Here is a 6813-nt window from a genome sequence, read left to right on the forward strand (position 1 = left end):
CCTAAAAATTTTAATTTCTTGAGTGGAGCAAGGGACATACAGGTATCATGATGTGTATGAATGCACACAGGTCAGAGGAAAATTTGTGGGGTCAGCTCTCCTTCCTACATAGTCCCTAAATTAAAGGAATCATAATCACCCACTAATGAGACTAATCACCACTAACGGTCCTTAACTCCTTAAATTCAATAGTCACACAAATCACATAACCCCCAGCATTTGTCTCTTTTGACAGTACAATCCAAAAGCCTCAAACACCACTAATCCAAAGTGTGTATGTCAATCTTTAAAAAAAAAAAAAAAAGTGATTGCTAGGGATGTTGCTTAGTGGTACTTGATTGACAGGTCCAAGGGCCCGGATTCAGCACCAATACAAAGTTAAACCCAGAACACCCGCTCTGCCAAAGCCTCACTATGGCCCCGATGCCTACAGAAATGCATACTCTACTCGTGAGCAGAGATTACCAACCTCCCAAACTTCCCCAATCCAATTTCCAAGTAGTGGTGGCGCACGCCTTTAATCCCAGCACTCAGGAGGCAGAGCCAGGCGGATCTCTGTGAGTTCCAGGCCAGCCTGGTCTCCAAAGCAAGTTCCAGGAAAGGCGCAAAGCTACACAGAGAAACTCTGTCTCGAAAGACAAAAACAAAAACAAAAAAATTTCCAAGCGGAAATTTCGTTTTCTATGCTCTTCAAGAACAAGTAAAATCTACTCGCTATTTCTAAGGTCGAACTGCTATTAGCCTCCCTCTAGCCTAATCCTTCTCAAACCACTATTTAACACACACAAAATCTTCCCTAATTTCTGTTTTCCCTGTGTCACAGTCCCCAAACAGTTCCTTCCTCTTCCCACATCACTTTCTGCACCCCGTTTTAGTTTCTACAAATTATATTAGAGTTGAGCTCTCTTTCCCCTCCTGGCCCCAAGTTTGTGGCTCTGGTACCTCAGATGGGTCTAAAATATCGGCTGCCTGTAAATGGTCGACAATGGCAGAACTCTTAGTGAGGCCACTCTTAAGGAGTTTAATTCTCAATGGAGGGTAGGCCTCTCTTAAACATAAAACAATTCAGCTGTTTCCTGCTCGCCATCTCTAGTCCACGATTAAACGGCTTTAAGCAATGTTTCATAGAGACATTTCTTCACTTCCTCCTGTTCTTTGGAGGTTAGCTGCCAGCCTGACACTAACATTCAGGAGCAGCAGCAGCACTCTCCTAAGTTCCAAGAAGCTTCTAACTGCCAACAGTAAAGAGCAGGCACTTTAAAAAATAGTCTCAACATATATGCATACAAAGCTCACTCTTCAAAAACATTCTGGAAAGGGTCCAGGGTAGTTTATCCAACAGGCACCACTTAAAAAGATCTCAGGATTATCAGCCAAACTGCACATCTGAAACCAAGGAGATCAGCTAGACTGAATTTAAAAAATAATTCTGGCCCAAGCCTAATTACATTCACCTATATGCTAAGCAATACACTTCTCACAAGTGGCAACAATCACCAGATGACCCATACAAAGAATAGCTCCTGTAGCTTCTTTGAAAAAATATCACCACCCCTCCAAATCACAGTGATCATTCCAACCATGAATGTGCATACCCACAAATACACACCCTTAGTAGGTATGGCTTTGCCTACCTCAAGAAATTATATGATTGTGGTAAGAGGTGGAGTTTTAAGCACACTACTTGGTGCTAGGCAAATCAGACCATGTAGTCTGGGCTTCAGGAGACCCCTTCAGTCACGGTGATCTTCTGAGTGACCATGATGAGTGTACACTACAGACTTGTCCTAAGGGAATCATGCAGCAGGCCAGCAGCCACAAAAAACTTGTCGTAATGTGTTTGAGTATCTCCAAAAAGTTACATTTCTGTCTTTTCTTCAGTTCAAAAGTGGTTTAATGTCATGTAAATGTGAACACATTAGAACAGCTTAGGCATAAGGACCACACAATGAAGCCTCTGATGTCTTGATAACTAAAGTAAATTTGAGGAGAGGCTGAAACACATTAACCTAATTCTGCTGTATGGGGGAGGGTTACAACCCAAGACTATGTATATTCCATTTGCTTTCCTTGAGCAGTTAAAAAGTCCCTTTCCAAGTTTTCACCATATCACAAACTTCAAGACATTCCTGTTGCTTCAAGATTCAAAGTTTAGTGTAGTTGTGGTCTGAAAATGCCTGTAATTGGTTTGTTTCAATTCCTTTTACTACTTCTCTCCCAGCCTCCTCTTCTCTTCTCCTTTGAATAAGGATGGGTAAGCATCATCAATGGCTAGGATGGAGCTCAAATACTAAAGTGCTTGCCTACCAGGCAAGAAAGTACACTAATCCCAGCATTAGAAGGTGGTGGCCAAAGGATTGAAAGTTCAATGTCAACCTTAGCTAAACAGCAAATTCTAGGCCAGCCAAGGATACACAAATTCCAAATTCTTATCTTAAAACAAACAAACCAGGCTGGAGATGGCTCTTTCAGAGGACCATAGCACTCTAGCAGGGTAGGTCACTACCACCTGTAACTTCAGCTCCAGGGGATGATGCCCTCTTTTAGACTCCACAGGACCATAGCTCTCTAGCAGGGTAGGTCACTACCACCTGTAACTTCAGCTCCAGGGGATGATGGCCTCTTTTAGACTCCACAGGCACTTGTACTCACGTGTACATTCCCATCAAACACATAGACACATAACTGAAAAATTAAAACAGGGCTCGAAAGAGGTGACTCAGCAGTTAGAGAGTATGTACTACTATTCCAGGGGACCCAAGCCTGGTTCCCAGGACCCGAACGTGGGCTCACAACTACCTGCACCTCCAGCTCCAGGGGCTATGATGCCCTCTTCTAGCCTTCCCCAGCACCAGGCACACCAGCAGTGCAGACATACACAGACCAAACTCACACGTATAAAAAAATTTAAGAAAGTAAGAAACCATGATACATAATACACAAGACACACACACACACAAACACTACACTTGGTCTAAACAACTTTTGGGAGGCTAGAGATTGAACCCAATGCCCGGCTCAGTGCAGCACTCGCTCTGCCAGTGGTCTATACCACCAGTCCCCAAACAATGCATTCTGAAAGAAACACAAATATGTGCCTTTTAACTGCTATTTTACTAAGAGATGGTGGAAAATTGTATTTGGTAAGCTTGGGCTGAAAAAATGCTCTTACAGTTTAATGAAAACATTAAAGTACAAACAACTAACATTCTATAACAGAACATTTCCTTAAATGCCTTTCACAAGACTACAGACTGGTGTTTGTGAGATTTGAGATTGATTTTCAAATTATATGTGTGTGGGTATAATATGAGCATCATACACAGTCCCAGAGTAAGTGAGTAAAAGATCTCATTTTCTGGAGACGAGACATCTCAGCAGCAAAGTCCCCCTCAGCCTCCAACTGAGTAGATGAGCAAGTGTGTTTCAGCAAAGTGCACTGCACTTGTTCAAGGACCTGACAGACTTGACAGGTTAACTTTCTGGAGACTGTCCTTTCTAAAGACTGACGGTTTATCTCTCCCCAACCCAAACAAACAAAATTAAGTCAACATGACTTTCTATGATGACTTTTTTGTACTGACACAAAATCCAACTTCAATAATTGTTGTTCATCATCACTATTATTCCAACGAACATTTACAGAATGTCTTATTGAAAAAAAAAAAGATATAAAAATGTCAGCTGGGCATGGTGGTGCATGCCTTTAACCCTTAGCACTCCTGAGATAGAAGCAGGCAGATTCTTTGAGGCCAGTCTGATCTCTACAGCAAATTCCAGGACAACCAAGATACATAGTAACAAATATATATATATATATAAAATCAACCACAAGAACCTTAATTTTCCCTTAAAAGTCACCTGCCTGCAGTTATTTCACATAAAATGCTTTGTCTAGACAACCCAGGGTCTGGTTAAACCTATAGATTACCAGCAATAACAACTTATGCACTTAAATCATGGAATGTTTTAAATGGCCTTCAACTCCCTAACTAAATTAGCAACGGGTGTGTAATTATGCCTCAATTAAAAAAAAAAAAAGCCACAACCTTGGGTTCCACTGAAATATATCCGAATGTTGAGAGAAGCCTGAAATCACTTCTACAATCCTGTAGTTTCCCTTAACAGTATTTCTGTGAAAACACCTAGCTTCAGTTGGCTAATTGTGGCTAAATGAGACTATAAACCACTTACTAGGCAAAAAGTCACTTTCCCTTTGCATGTTGAGTTTGAGATTATAATGAAATCAAGAGACTTTAAATAAGGTGGGCTAAAAGGCTCTTAATCTGACTATTTGTTTTATTTTTGTTTGGGTCAGGTACCCAACTGAAAGCAAGTCTAACTCCTATCAGGAAAGAGAAAAAAAGAACGAAGCAAGGCTGCCAGTGTAGGTCAGCAGCCACTGGGTTTTGCATGTCCAATGCCACGGGTTAGACCCACAGAACAGCCCCCCAAAAAGGAGGAAGAAAAAATAAAGAAGCCTTCTGACACCCCCCCAAAGAAATCTGCACACAATTCAGCACCCAAATTAAAAGTAAATACACACGATGACTATATATTTCCTTTCGTGCTCCTAACTACCTTATACTTTTTATTACCTTATAGGGTAACTTGTCAAGAACTTTCAAACAATGTTAGGGAGTCAGGACACCAACTGAATGAAAAAACCCAAACCAACACACCTATAAAAAAGTATCTCTAATGTCACCCTCTTCTCGTCCCTTGAGTGAGGACAATCCAACAACTTACTGTTCAAGACCAAAGCAGTAAGAATTGAAGAAGGAAAAGGACCACTCCCCCCAGGAAGACAAAAGCTGTACCCATGCTCCTACCGAGCACTGTCCCAACTGACAGGTTCACTCCCACGAACTTTTTCACCCAACACACACCGTTTAAACACTCAGTAAAATGTGAATTTTGCTCTGCCTACTGAAAGAATTCGGCCCAACCGATACCAACTCTAACGTAAACAATTACTACACGATATTTTAATGGCTGGGAAGATGGGACGAACTGTTAACAGCTCCTCCAACTGGTCGGAGCAGATATCCTTTGAAGCCCTAACAACATGAAGTATTGTAACAATTTCAAGTTCTGGTGGGCAGTCAGGTGCACCGTACCACGTTTGGGACACAACAGGTGAGAGACGCAGTGGACGTCGTTACAGAACATGCAATGGCAAACCCCTGAATCCACGAAAGCCTGGGATATGGCATAGTACCAAGCACAAGACCACCCCAGATCCCGTTTTACACGAGGCAAAGGTTCGGTTCGGAGGAGTGCGCCACCTCCCCCTCCCCGACCCCACGGACCACCACGCCAGGCCCGGGAGGAACCCAGGCCCCTCGGTGGGCATCTCGGCTGGAGAGGAAAAACACAATGTCGCTCCTTATTTCTGCGTACAAAAGGACTTTGCGCCCTCCTCCTCGAACTGCCGCCTAGGCGCCTCATCACAACTTGCAAGAAGGTGGGCAGCGCGCCATATTCAGCGCCCCCCAGTCCACCTGGGTAACCAGCCCACGCCACCCCGGCGGGAGGGAAGCTTCGGAGGTCGCCCGGCCGAGCCACCAGCCTCCTCTCCCGCCAGAGACAGCCGCTCCCGCGCCCCGCCCGGCCGTGCCGCGCTGCCGGCGGACGAGACCCGGGAAGAGCCGAGGGGGCGAGCGCCGAGCCGCCGCTCCGGTCCCGCGCAGCCCACCCACCTCCCGCTCCCGGGCCCGGCGCGCTCTCCCGGGCCGCCCGCTCCCGAGCCCGTGGGGAAGGCCAGGCCCGGGGTTCCACGGCGCGGAGAAGGCCGCGGCCCGGAGAACCCGAGGCGGCAGGGGAGGCCGGAACCCTGGGGCTCTCGGGAGGGCAGCCGCCTCCCTCTCGAGCCCGCCAGGACGCCTGGGGCCTAGTGCGGCCTGCGCATCCTCGGGGTGGCGGTTTGGCTGGGCCGGGCCCGGGCCCCCCGCCCCAGGCAGGCCGAATCCGGCGGGGGCCCAGGCCCCGAGCCGGGGGCGGCAGGGTGCCGGCTGCGGGGCGGGCCGGCCGGCCGGCGGGCGGGCGGCGTGTTGCGGCTGCGCCGGGGCTGAAATAGCTGGAGATTGCGCGGTAGGGCACTCACCTCAGAGCGGCTGCGCTACCGTGGGCCTGCGCCGTGGAGACTGCGACCGCGCCGGCTCCTCGCAGCCTCCTGCCACCAGCGGCAATGGCGAGCGCTGCCGCCTCTGCCGCCGCCGCCGCCGCCGAGGAGGGGGAGGGGAGGGAGGAGGCACGCACGCGACGCACGGCTCAGCTTCCCCGCCCGGAGACCGCCATGATGGCGATCCCACCGCGGCTCCGGCGGCCCCGGGGAGGGGGCTTTCGGCGGTGCCCTCGCAGCCCCCGGCCGGCCTGGTCGGCCTCTCGCGCCGCTGTGCAGCGTTAGCTGGTGCCGGGACCAGGCGGGCAACTGGATGGGCAAACCGTGGACGCGGCGGCGAAGTGGCTCCTGCGGCCCAAAATGGTTGCTAATCCGAAGGGGACCTCCGCTCAGTCCCCTGCGCGGGGAACTGGGACCTCCGCTCCAAAGAGGCTCCCCGACATTTTCCTCTGTGCGGCCTGGGTCGCAGCCTCGACCCCGCTCTGAAATGACATTTGCTTCCCTCTTTCCAAGCCCTAGCCAGACCTTGCCGCGAACAAGTTTAGTACAAAGCAATATGGTAATTTGTTCTCTCGTTATTAGACGAGCATTTCGAAGGGGCCCTTTCGGGACTGGATGTTGTTGTGGGTGCTCCGAAGTGCACCTGTTAGCAAACCAAAGCCCTGTTTAAGAAAAATAAAAAAGTAAGT

General features: G+C 48.4%; 1 protein-coding gene across 4 annotated transcripts in view; it reads right to left on the reverse strand.

The window, feature by feature from the left end:
* Nrf1 (nuclear respiratory factor 1) overlaps positions 1-6398 on the reverse strand; it is a 107428-nt gene extending 101030 nt beyond the window's left edge. Inside the window, exon 1 of one of the 4 annotated variants that reach the window (XM_036180790.1) lies at positions 6107-6243. The gene's annotated coding sequence lies outside the window, so the exon portion shown is untranslated. Of the gene's footprint in view, positions 1-6106 lie in introns of all 4 variants that reach the window. The other 3 variants (XM_036180791.1, XM_036180786.1, XM_036180789.1) reach the window with 3 other exon arrangements.
* Positions 6399-6813: the final 415 nt, after the last annotated feature.

This window comes from Onychomys torridus, chromosome 3, assembly GCF_903995425.1.
Source record: "Onychomys torridus chromosome 3, mOncTor1.1, whole genome shotgun sequence".
In the NCBI taxonomy this organism is placed as follows: domain Eukaryota; kingdom Metazoa; phylum Chordata; class Mammalia; order Rodentia; family Cricetidae; genus Onychomys; species Onychomys torridus.